The sequence below is a fragment of the Etheostoma cragini genome, chromosome 23, assembly GCF_013103735.1.
Source record: "Etheostoma cragini isolate CJK2018 chromosome 23, CSU_Ecrag_1.0, whole genome shotgun sequence".
Classification (NCBI taxonomy): Eukaryota; Metazoa; Chordata; class Actinopteri; order Perciformes; family Percidae; genus Etheostoma; species Etheostoma cragini.
The window spans coordinates 14,109,332-14,122,666 of NC_048429.1; the positions used below are offsets into that span (position 1 = coordinate 14,109,332).

Here is a 13,335-nt window from a genome sequence, read left to right on the forward strand (position 1 = left end):
TTTTACAGTGTGTTCTGGGGACAGGCAGCTAGCAGATAGTGAGGAGATGTTTTTTACAGTGTGTTCTGGGGACAGGCAACTAGCAGATAGTGTGGAGATGTTTTTTTACAGTGTGTTCTGGGGACAGGCAGCTAGCAGATAGTGTGAAGATGTTTTTTAAAGTGTGTTCTGGGGACAGGCAGCTAGAGGATAGTGAGGAGATGTTTGCTGTATGTAACAAAAAAAGTTGCGTATGTAGCAAAACGCGTGACATGGCTTAGAGCACCTTTAAGACCCCACCAGTGGATCACTGGAAGGAACGCAGCAAATTAGAGATAAAATGCTGCTGCAGCAAGTGACAACATTGGCGGTCCTAGCATGTTTGGCAAGATGTTGAATTATTATTGACCATCAAATCAAACAATTTATTTTCAAAGTTAATCCTTTGATTGGTCCAGGATATATTTATTGTGTCATTTGGTCACATGTCATACAGACAGTGTGTTCATTTTCCATGTAGGCTGCATCAAAACGTAATAGCAAATTGTCCTGACAAGAAGTCTCCCAAAAGTTATATTCAGCAGCTTTGCTACTGATGCAATTTAGGAATGAAAATGTAATGATCAACTTCTAGGGCAGCATCATCTGAGCTCAGAAAACTGCAGTCTTTTGTCTATTTTAAAATGAGGTAATTCACCAAAGACTAGCACAGAGAGGCCCATAGTACACAAGGATTTATGGGTAAAAGGCACACACATGCAGACTTAAATGGTGTTTACATTGATGCTCAAATTACAGGGAGACTTCTGTTTCTCTGTATCTGTTTCTCTCTATTTTTATTATTCTTCAACATAAATCTACACTTACTTTGTATGAAACTTAAGTCTTAAGATGCATCAATGATTTTGTATGTCTACATGTCCTTTGGGTGTGATTTTTCATATAAACCATTACCACATCCTCACATGTGTTTATCTTTTTTTTAATGTGATTTCAATTCATGTGTGTGAAACATTAAAAATTAACATAATTCAGCATTTTTTTTTAACTGGCGGAAAACACCACAGTGGTAGAACACAGATGAGTGCATGCCAAAGTTACAGGAAGGAGACTCAATAATCATCTGGGCTTTTTGTGTGTCTAAGCTACTGAACGTAAACAAACCAACCTGTAACTTTAAGCAATGTAAAAGGCAATAGCTTATATAGGCTTTATCCTGCTGAATGTCAGTTATTGTTCTTGGCTTCCTGATGATTAAGATGTAAAATGACTCACAGGTAAATGAAAAAATGACTCAGCGGCTAAGTGATTGTCAATTCCTCTCAAAATTATATTAACATTGTGATCGTTAACATGACAGAGTCTCTCTTAAAACCAGAATCAATGTTGGATTGCTTTTGCATCCCTCCTACTGCCCTCCCATAACCACAGTTTTACTTTTAGCTTGTCCCTTTCTAATTCCTTGCAGTTTATCAGATGTTTTCCATGTTGGTACCTAACTCCGGTTGTAGTTTTTGTTGTTGTATTCTGTGGTTTTTAAATCTCTTCTTTACATTTGCAAGTCACTCTCGACATATGCACAGGCTTCCTTGTGTGACCCTTTCACATTAATCCAACGGATTGAGCTCAAATGACCTAGATTGAGTCTTCCGCTGGTTATGCCAGCAGTTGTATGCACGCAAAGAATATTTAGGTGAAAGACTAGCCTACCTGTTATGATTACAGAGTAAAAGTCAATGTACAGAAAATCAATCTGCACCCTCTGACACTGCAAGTGATTTCAATGCTCAAAGTTCAACGGCATTTTTGATTTTTTGACTCCTTTTGAGCATGTTCACATCAATTTATACTTCCCTAGCGCTCATGCTTAAATTGACATTTCAACTTCATTCAATAACATTAATTAGAAATTCAACTTTCAGCTCTACCAATTCAACTGTCACTTTTCAATTTTGTAGTTATTTTTTATAATTATTAAAGCCTAATGGTAGCCTAAAAGTATTCTGAATAATAAAATTAAATAAAAAAGATCAAACTTATGAGCCTTAATACTCTGAGTTTCTGCTTCTTAAAATCACATTTTGTGTTTTAGTTGAAACAATGAGTCGATTGATCGATAAGTTGATCAAAATTTATATTTTGATCGACACTTCTTATAATTTAACTTATTTTAATCTTCGACTGACATTTCAACCGCTTTTATCGTTCACTGTTTACATGACTACTTTCAGTATTTCAATTGAATCATAAATTAAATGTAATTGTAAACGGAATATCTTTGGGTTCTGAGAGTTTTCTCCATTTTCTGACATTTTATCTAGGCCAAACTGGATAATGAAAATAATGACCGCCTGCATCACAATCGTCGCGCCGCATCAGCACCTATCAGCTTACTGTCAGTCAATGGGTGCACGGGACACAGGCAGCAGAGCACAGAGAAACGCTATGTACCCGCCCGCCCGGGAGGAGAGGAGAGGAGAAGAGGAAAAACGAACAGCGCCGCCCTCTGCAGCCCGCGGCAGCTTCACGTCAGGCAGCGGCTCACTCAGGAAATTTAAACCCAGAGCCGTCCGTAACACAGGCAGCAGGCACACGCATCTTTCTGCTCCAAGGTCACCGAGCCAGACAGCCTCCACAGGACACACACACACCTGCATTCCCCAAAGGTAAAGCAACATTAAATGACTGTTTATCGCTGACAGCGCTGAAAGACGAGCCGCCGCTGCGGTGATCAGGAGGATTAACCGGGCGTTCGGCGTTTTCGGGACGCCTGGTATGCAGGGATGATGAGCATGTGCTGCGATGAATGAGAACTATATACGGTATCAAGACAATGGCGTTTAGGCTGTGTGAGCCTAATGTTTTAATACATTTTGTGAGGCGTTCAGGAGCCTTTGGAGAGATGTGTAAATCCCTCCCCGTGCTGCCAAGCGGTCAATTACTTGCGTAATGATTTGAATACAATCTTAATGTTTTATTTTTTTTTATTTTTTTAAAAAGCTAACGTTGCTAACGTTACTTTTACTGTGCGCGCCCGGTTTAGGCCCCGGGCATTTAGACTGGCTTCAACCGGTCCCTATCCTGACATCAGCAGCATCATATGATTGGTCTGCAGTGCTTAGGAATCACTCTGCCTTTGCATCCCCTTGGCTAACCCATTTTCCTGATAGGAGTCCAACTTTTACAGGTTGTCTCACCGATGACATTGAGTCTATTATTATCATCCCAGGATGTGGTGAGGAGTTCATCTCTGAGTATGTTTGGCACAAAATGAGGACGTTTCACTCCAGGTCAGCTGGTAAGCTGGAAAAATAACTTGTCACGCATGGTTTCCCCTGGAAAGTGTCTCACTGCTCACCATGTATTAGAACTAAACGCCAAGCAGGCCTGTAGTCTACTGAAACTCAATCTAATTAGGTGCTATGAAACTGCCTTGTATTTCTTCACCTGCTTTTCTCACACAAAGTTAAAAAATTATTACTTTAAGCACTTTTTTTTTTTTTTTTTTTTTTTACATTTTTTCTTGTTTTCTCACAAAAAATAAAAATGATCATATGATCATAAATGTGATCTCACAGGGGTAAATGGCAAATATGAACCATAAATGATGTATATATATCAATGGTAATTGAGCTAAAGTAAACATTTTTTAATAGATTTACATAAATTGTTATGGCTGTATTGATTTAAAAGCCTAATAATGTGGTGGGTCCAACAGACCCAGGAACGTTGGCTGTGTAACAAAAATATGAACAGCACACAATGGTCAAAGTGAGTTAATGTAATTTTTACTGAACAGCAGCCACTGTGGCCAGAGGTAAGAATTACAAGATGTAGCAAGTTAAGTGTCAGCTACATGCTCCAACAAAGTGTAGGAAAAAAGTCATAAATTGACTCAGTAATGTCAACAGAATGTATTATATATCTAAAGTTTGCTAACATTAGCCTTATGATCAAGGCTATATAAACAAAAGCTCTGTATATTGACATTAGTCTGGATGTTTTATGTTTCTCTCTTAAAAATTCCACAATTCAGCTTTAAAAGTAGTCTTAACACTTTTAAAAACTTAAGATAGATTTGATACCACCTTCACATATCTGTACACCAACTAAATATGAAGCTACAGTCGGCTAGCTTAGCTTAGCTAAAAGACTGGAAACTGGGAGAAGGCGCTAGCATGGCTCTTCCAGCACCTAACCTCATTAGTTAAATGTTATATCTACTTTGTTTAATGTGTACACAAACTGAACTGTAAAAAGGACACTTTATGGTTTTATGGGGGTATGCAACATTACCGGACTATTTCTTAGCCAGGTGCAGTCACTTCCTGGAGCTAAGCTAACCGGCTGCTGCTGGTGATAGCAGCAGATAGAAGAAAGTGAATAAGCGCATTACTGCGGCTCTCTGCAAGATTTTCCACGGAAATATAAATTAATCATTAGCGCTGCTTTTTTTACAAATCATCAGAAATACCTGCATGCCATTTCAATCAGGTGAAGGCATCTTTTGTGGATATTTAGCTGCATCAGATTCAGACACAGACCTGTTGAATAACTTAACAGGAGATAGTGAAGTATTTTGAACTGGAGTAGGTTCGACCTGTTCAATTTATCATCTTCTCATTCTTTGGTGGTAGGTAACCAGATTTGTACGTACATTACTGCCACCTAACCATGGATGTATTTTCTTGAACCAAAATCATAACTGCAATGCATTGTTGTGGTTGGAGTGACTATTGCTGTTGACTCGCTCCCTCAGCCCTCAGAGGGTTGATCTTACCTAGTTCACTGCAGTTTTTCAGACAAATAGAATAACTGTTAGGATGGAGGTGGGGATTCTAAAGGGGAAGTCAACAAGGATATGTTGAACAACTAAGATAACACAGTCACAGTTTGCATCAGCCTTCTATCAAAGTAACCTGTTTCTTGTCCTCATAACAGTTTGAAACACATTGATGGATGGCGGTGTCACTGATTCTTTATTTTATGTTGCTTGCTGGCTGAAAGGTGGGATGGTTAGCTTTTTTCCCTTTTTTGGTTCAGCATTTTTTCTTATTTAATGTTGTCTTGCATGTGTCTCTAGGTAACCTAATCATTCTTTTTTTTGTCATTGTCACACTGTTTCTCCCAAAAGCAGTTTTCATTACACAGGTGTTAAAGGTTGACAGCAACATTTTTTTGGTATGGTTGTACTCACCTGACAGTTTGCTGACAGTGTCATACGGACATGAATACCTTTCTCCGGGTGTTTTATAGGTTTGGATCAGGTTTCAAGATCAGGACCTCTTTCCATGTCCACTGCGGGAAGTTTATTGTGGACACAAACATGCTGTGTGCAAAGACCGCCTGATACAGTACACAGCATTGTACTCCACATTCAGAACATACTATTAAAACACCAAAACTAAACTGAAACAGTCGTTCATCAGTTTGTTCACTAGCGCCGGATGACCGACACAAACCGGGTTAAAGAACCGCCCCCACCCCCCTACTCCTGCTGTGTAAAGATGCATTCAAAGGATTTCCCTCCAAATCTTACCCCAACTCTAACAAGGATAATTGATAAAACAAAAAAAGTAAATACAGTGACTGAAAGTTGATAGACTTTCACTATCCTTTTAAAAATAATTAAATTCAATTTAATAATTGATTCCTTATTAAATAATGTTATAAACAGCGTATCTCTGCGGGGACAATGTATCCCCCCTCAAGGGGATCAATGCTACTTCCCCAATAGACCATATATTATTTACCTAAAGCATTTTAAACTAAGTAAAGCGTGACAACATAGTGCCATTGAACAATAAAATTAGAGTGGCAGTTGCTGGTTTTGTTGACTACATCGTTTCGTTCTGTAAAACCGAGTGTCCCCACAAAGATTTATGCAAAAGCGCAAATTTTTAATCAGATGTGCTCATAGTTTTCCTGGAAATAAGTCATTTATCATAAGAAAAAAACATAAAAGCTGACTAACGTCAAAAGAAAACTTCGACTATAAGACCAAAATGACCGATTAATCCACTGAGAGGGGCTAGCCGTACTGTAAACCTTTCACCATAAAGGAGGGAAGAAGGCCAAGTAAATGAGAAATTGAAGTTTGTCCTGTAGTTTATTCACGAAAAAAAGTAGTACAAAAATAAACAGTATATTATATAGATATAATTAGACGTCTTGGTTTTATGACAAAACTGTGAGTTTTTTCCCAATTTTAAAGCAGTAAGAAGTGGCTACTGACAGACCTTTAATTAGGCTGTTTACTACCCAATGATTACCTATAGCAATAGCAGGCTACAAATACTTACATTAGAAACATTAATTCTAAGAATCAAAGCCTCAATGTTTCTCATATTGTGGCGCATATATACTGACTTTATCACCTGTCTGCAGCAGGATGCATGTTATGGAATGCTGTTTTATTCAGTATTAAATGAATAAATAAATACATAAACAAATGAATAAATACATTTTAAATACATCATGAAATAAAGTAATGAGGCAATAAATACATCAATAATTAAATGAATGTAAATGTTCATATAAAAATGAATTAGTGATATGCATATATTAAAAGGAAAACTCCATTTTTAGGAAGAAACCTCGGACAGACCCGGGCTCTTGGTAGGCGTTGTCTGATGGGTCAGTTGGGGTTGAAATGAATTGTGGCACTAACAGTCACAGTAAAAGATAATGGAATAGTGACTATAAATAGTTTGTAGTAGTTCATGGCATAACAGGGCACTGCAGTCATTACAAGACACAGCAGAGCGTAGCAGGATGTAACAGGGAATCGCAGGACGTGCAGCAGGACCACGGCTACAGCTGCAACCATGATTTTGGAACCTCCCTGATCCAAGGTAACATGCTGGGGGGAAAAGAACGTAAGGACTCCAGGGAATGACTCCCCAGAGCTAGGTTAGTAACAGGCGTTTCTGGCACATGGATGCACACAATGGAAAGATAAAAGAGAGAGGAGCTCAATGTGTCAAAGGAAGTCCCCCAGCTGTCTAAAACTATTACAGTATAACTAAGAGATTCAGGGTAAAGAGAGGACCCTGGTTGGGCTGTACTACCCTGCCACCCTCTAGTTTTATTGTATTATTGATTATATGGTAGATGAATCTGACAACTATGACGAGAAGCAGATGGGCCGGTTATGGCGGATGCTGCGACTCATCACTCCCTAACTATAAGCTTTATCATAGAGGAGAGTTTTAAGTTTACTTTTAATGTGGTGACAGTGTCTGCCTCCCAAACCCCGACCGAAAGCTGATTCCACAGTAGAGGAGCCTGATAGCTGAAATCTCTTGCTCCCATTCTACTTTTAGAGACTGTAGGAACCACAAGTCTGAATTATGGGAGTGCAGTGCTCTCGTGGGACACTAAGGCACTAAGAGCTCTTCAAGATAAGATGGTGCAAATCATGGACTAGTTTTTTTGGTTTTGTCTGGCTTGATTGATAGATATAATTGGGTTTCATCTACATAACAATGACAGTTAATTGAGTGTTTCCTAATAATATTGCCTAGAGGAAGCATATATGAGGAGAATAGAATTGGTCCAAGCACTGAGCCTTGTGGAACGTCATGGCTTACTTTAGCGTATTGGTGGGTTTATTGTTAACATTAACAAATTGAGATTGATTGGAAAAATTAGCTTAGTGCGATTCCTTTAATGCCAACTAAATGTTCTAGTCTCTGTAACACGATGGTATGGTCGAGGGTGTCGAATGAAGCATTAAGAACTAGTAAAACCAGTACAAAGAAAAGTCCTTTGTCTGCAGCAGTTAGGAAGGTCATTATTAATTTTCAACAGTGCCATCTCTCTGTGCTATGATGCTTCTAAATCCTGACTGAAAGCCCTCAAGTAAACTATTGCTACTACCTTCTCGATGAATATCTTCCTTAAATTTAGTCCAACATTGTCTTTGCAAATGCACAAGTGACTTAACATTAATTTTAGTGATCTCCGATTTGCGTAATCGGGTATCATTACCATCATAATGTAGTTTATTGGTATCTTTAGCCAGCAGCTTTAGATGGAATCTCTCTAGGGACACACATGGCCACGGCCTCTTGAGCCGCCAACTTTACGTTCTACAGTATAAAGCTCCCAATAACCAGAGTTGGCTTCTCAGACGGTGTGTTACTTAGTGGGGAGAAACTGTTAGAATGGCAAAGATGTTGGGGGTGCTTCATAGGCTCCGAATTGGAGCGGCCGCCTCAATATGCGCTCCCTGGTTTAGAGCTAGCGCTACGCTTCTTTCAAACAGTCACCGACTCGCCGGCTGCTCAGGGTCTGCCCGAGGACTGCTAACAGAAGCTACAGTATGTTGGCCCTCACCAGCTACGGGGGGCTAGCTACGGAAGCATACGATTTTGATTCCATGGTGTGGAGCTGTGCCTCAAACTCACTAAGCCTCGCCTCCAGTACAGCGAATATGCTACATTTATTACATGTACCATGATCACTAAAGGAGGCAGAGGAATTTTTATGACTGGGAGGAGGGGCTTCAATGAGAAGAATATGTTAGAATATGTTAGAGCCACAAACGCCTATGTGGTCGGAACAATGGGATGTGTGAGCAGAGGGTTTATTTTTTTTAATCAAAGGGACATTGGACTAGTAGGCTTGAGGACCAAAGGGAATTTTTCAGATTATTGAAAGGTCGGAATAATGGAGCGTCAGAGAAATGACATGGCACCTAGACCACCGCTTAGGTCAGTGGTAGTTGGTGGTCTAGTCTTTCGAAATGTGAGAGATAGCCACGCCCACTGATTTGCATATAACACCGGGCAATAAATAATTTAGTAATTTATTGCCTAATTTATTTATTTTAGACATATGTACGTATTTATTAATTTGTTTAATATTGAATAAAGTGACATTCCATAGTGTGTTACTTTTTGTGGCATTAAGCACTTCAGTTAAATCTCCACAATCTGAAGATGCTAGATGTCTCTTTGATTTCCCGTATGAGCAAATATCTATGCTAAAACAAAGATGCAACGGAGATCAGTGCCTCTGATCTTACTGACGTGATTTAGACGTGTGGAGCGTAGTGGGAGCTTGTGATTGGATGTTGAATTTGTGTGTCGGCCACCCACATGTGAACAAAAAAAAAATCCCGAGGTATAGTTGTGTGTACGTGGTGACGGGCCCTTTTTTACAAAGGTCATGCCTTGATGTCAAATTGCCAAAAAGCGCTGCATAAATGTGCTTTTCCTGTCAGTAAATCCCAGGTTGGGAGAATTGTTTGTTTTGGCGGAGGCTCGACATCCGGTTTTAGTGGTCAGAGCCATGATGATGAAAATTTAACAGGCCACTTGAACCTTTTTTTTTAAATCAAGGTTTCATCTACAGGAATTGGCTTCAGTGAGCTTCAAAGTGTAGAGGCTGACAATTTAGTAGAAAGGGTAATTTAATCTTTGTATATTTAACGTAAAGACCCCCTGCTTGGTGGCCTTTCTTGATCAGAAAGCAGCTTTCAGAGGGAGCCAATGTTTCTGTGGTATTTCTCCTGCTTTGTTAGTGCTCAAGATCAAATGTGTTTGTGGGGTTAGTGTTGGAGATTAGTTGCTGATAAGAGGAATGAAACGTGTGCTTGAGTCAACATTCAAAGTGTTGCTGAATGGGTTAATTAAGAACTATTTCTACAACAAAGTGAGCTGTGTTACTCGGAGGTTACCTTGGAGCTAATCTTGCGTTGCCATAACTTAAAGTCACATGAAGTCACATGAGACTGCGGGTGGGGGGGTGGGGGGTGGACTGTAGGTGTAGTGAGGGTCATCCTGGCAGCCGCTTACTGTAGAGGTCAGGTTTCCTTTTGTAACGTCTGACAGGGATTACAGCACCTGTTTATCTGGAAGGCACTTAACTAGAACTTGAACAACTTCTGTTATTTAAGAGGGGCAGAGTCTGTAATTTGAAAGATATACTGTTTGTGTGTGTGTGTGTGTGTCTGTGTGTGTGTGTGTGTGTGTGTGTGTGTGTGTGTTTAAAAAACACATACAGGTTGAATAGGAAGGTCTTATTGCCCCTTACTCTGATTAAGTCATGTTCCCACCCCAGAGCCATCAGCTTACCCTCTCTCCTTCCCTCGTCCTTTCCCTCGTCCTTTGTTACAGTTCAAGTCCTACAGAGCTTCACAAAAGCCTACAAGGAACCTTTTATTAAGTAATCAATGGGCAACCTTTGGCTATTAGTGAAAGTAGTCTACTTAGCAACTAAGAAGTCAAAAGAAAGCAGTAATTCTTCCTCTGAAAGGTACCCTTACAGTTCTTTTCTTCCAGTTTTAACTGACATTAGGGCTGGCTCCAGAAGGTCTGACTGTATTGAATTTATTGTGTAAAAGTATTTCTCTCAGAATACAGTAAATCTGCAGTTTTTCCTCAGCTCTATGAAGTATTTTAGCATCTTTCAGCGTATTGCTTTGATTTTGCAGCCCACAACTTCCCTGTTTTGGTTGCCTCATGGCTCTCATTGTTTTTAGATGAAGACATTTGTTTTCATCAAAAAAGTTCAATTAAACCCAAATCTACACTTCTACTGACCAAACAATAGAAAAGGATGTGCAAATAACCTAACGTTTTTGGCAGACCTCCCATAAGATTCGCTACGTTTAGTTTTAAACGGTTGTCTTTCTGTCTTTACCGGAGCACATACAGCACGTCTCAGGGCGGCCGCTCTCCCTTTGTAATTATATATGTTGCAGCGAGCCTGCAGCAAGCGTTGTCTGCGTCAAATCTGATCATGTGTGGACAGTAAAATTGTATTTAACACTTTACGTTAAACTGCAATCACTCTCAGGTTAACATGGATGCTGAACCGTGGGAGTGGTCTGTTACATCACTACTGTATATTCAGTACAACATTTATTTAAAAACAGAAAACATTACACTTCATTCACATTTTGTATTTATATCACGTGTCAAAATTGCTGTGCCCCAACAGTAATGCCAGTTACCTTGTTTAAGTCACTCTATTAGCCGACTGGAGAGAATCCGAATGGTCTGGTTTAATGGGACATTTGTTGTACAACGACAATAAATGAACTTTGAACCTTGTACAGTTTAAAGTATAAATATATAACATAATTATTAAATAAGTACAGTTTGAAGCAGTAATAATCAAAAACCTAGTATAAGCTACTTGTTCTATTCAAATAAATAAAATCCCTTTGCTTGTAAATGTTGCTTCGTATTCCTTTTTATGAAAGAAAAACACATATGATACATATTCATTGTACCCCTAAAATTCTGTACACGTTACTACATTTTTGCACATGTGATCCTTGGGAAAAAAGTTAGCGTTGAGCCCTGACCTGAAATACAACACTGGGGTCTCAGCTTGGCCGATGTTGTGACTTAAACCTGAGATCCTGTGTTTGTCCATGCTACGAATAACATTATTTTAAAGACGGAGTGAGTACAAAGGGCTTCGACAGACAAAACAAGGCAAAAGCAGGATATCCAGAAGTCAATAAAACAGAGGGCTAAACAATGGGGCCAACAATAGCCGCCGATCAACTGATCACTTTTTTTTTTTTTTAAGTCCATCTCCAGTTGGTGGAAATCATCCCTTAACTGTGCATAGGCAAGTTGGCACATACAGCCAGTTTATTAGTTTATTAGTCCAAGTAAAACTAATAAAAACATCCCAATCGAAAAACAGAAAACTTAAAACCGCAAAATAAAAGTAATCCAGTGATCGTCAAAGCCTTTGTGGAGTCCAGGCCGGGGCCTGTAAGCGATATACTTGATCATCAAAACAACGGGTCAACAGTAGCGTAACAACTCTGTCCTCTCACACAAAGAGTCTTTGGATCGGAATAAAATCTGTTTTAGCCTAATGTTCCTACTGTGAGTCCATTTACAGATCTCACACCCAGCTAATAAACGGTTCCAAATACAGCTGTAATTACGACTTTATGACTTTTCATAAAAAGCTGGAGGAGTGGAAACCCTGCCGGGATTTTAAGGACTGACAAAGTTTTATTATTACAAGACACCTCAACTAACAAGTGCTGTTGGTTACAGATTTGGAACCTAATCTGCCTCAAATTCTCATTCAAGTGAAAATGATCTCTTTCCATTGGGTGTGGACAGAAGCGTGGCTCCCAACAAACCAAAAAGCTGGTAATAGGTATTGTCAGGCCCCTCTGTGTCACAGCAGTACCATTTGACTTTGTTCTCACCTGTGTTTTAATACAGAACGTGCTGGCTGTGATCACAGCCTGTCAGTCACTCTCCTGTCAGCTGCTCTTTTGGTCAGTGAAGTCAGATGAAGGACACAGCGAAGGCGTCACATGATGACGATCTGGGCTTCTAAAGTAAAGAGGAAGAGTTGACATTGTAGGGACTGAACAGGGTGACTTTGCTTTGTCTGACTTGTTATGTACTTATATGGTTGATCATAAACCAAATTTGTCAAGCTTGTCTGAAATTCTGCCTTGTACCCTCTCCTTAGCCGCTCTTTTCTGGTCAGTCTGTTTGGAGCTCCATATTTGAACCCATCAACTTAAGCTGCTTACGAGCTCTGAGGTTTTTGCCTGCATCGTCGTCACTTTGTTCAATCAAAACCAGTATCTAGCCTTCACTGAGTGCTGCTGCGCACAGCCTGTAATGTGATTAGTGTGGCTTAGGCCCACTGTATAGAGAGACTAACTTTGATTAAAGGAGCAATACAACGGATATACACAGAGGATTATATTTGTATTCAATAGTTTGGGTTTAGCACAATTTAGAGATGTTTTGTTAGTCTTCAGTCATCCACACTGTTAAAACCAGGTATAATTACCAATATCAATGTTTCAGTGCTGCAGTAGCTATACTGTGGAGGCAACCACCATTTACCAAATAAAAGACCCTTGCAAATGTTTTGTTTTCAATAATGAATTGAGTTTGTTGTTGAGGTTGTTTAGGAATTCATTCCTGAACATGTATAACTTCAAATAGTCAAATATTATTCATCATTCTGTTCATTTCTTTTTACCATTTTTTGGAACATATTCTGTCCTCTTTCCTAAATAAATTAAAATTATCTTTAATAGGGGTGATCCAGTATCCGCCTGAAACGAGTATCCGGTACGGATAAAGCACTTTTGCCGAGTACAAGTATTTTACGAGTAATATGACTCAATATCCGTGCTCGGATTGAATACGACTCCTCAACTGGCCGCGCAGCCCCCCGCCTACAAACACGCTCGGATCAATCTCACACACACACACACAACATGGACAAATGCGCTCCCTCGGCTTCTCTCTCTCTCTCTCTCCCTCCCGCTCCCGCTCCGTCAGGCAGGCAGTCAATTGGGTCTGCGGATCTGTTCCGTTAACGTTTAGGGTTTCTTCAGCTTCA

The 13,335-nt window shown here is 39.7% G+C and overlaps 1 protein-coding gene across 2 annotated transcripts in view; it reads left to right on the top strand.

The window, feature by feature from the left end:
* The first annotated feature begins 2,385 nt into the window (after positions 1-2,385).
* Positions 2,386-13,335, top strand: part of zgc:165507 (uncharacterized protein LOC561188 homolog) — a 29,030-nt gene continuing 18,080 nt past the window's right edge. The window contains exons 1-2 of one of the 2 annotated variants that reach the window (XM_034863490.1): positions 2,416-2,645; positions 3,167-3,277. The gene's annotated coding sequence lies outside the window, so the exon portion shown is untranslated. Of the gene's footprint in view, positions 2,646-3,166; positions 3,278-13,335 lie in introns of both variants that reach the window. The other variant, XM_034863491.1, reaches the window with a different exon arrangement.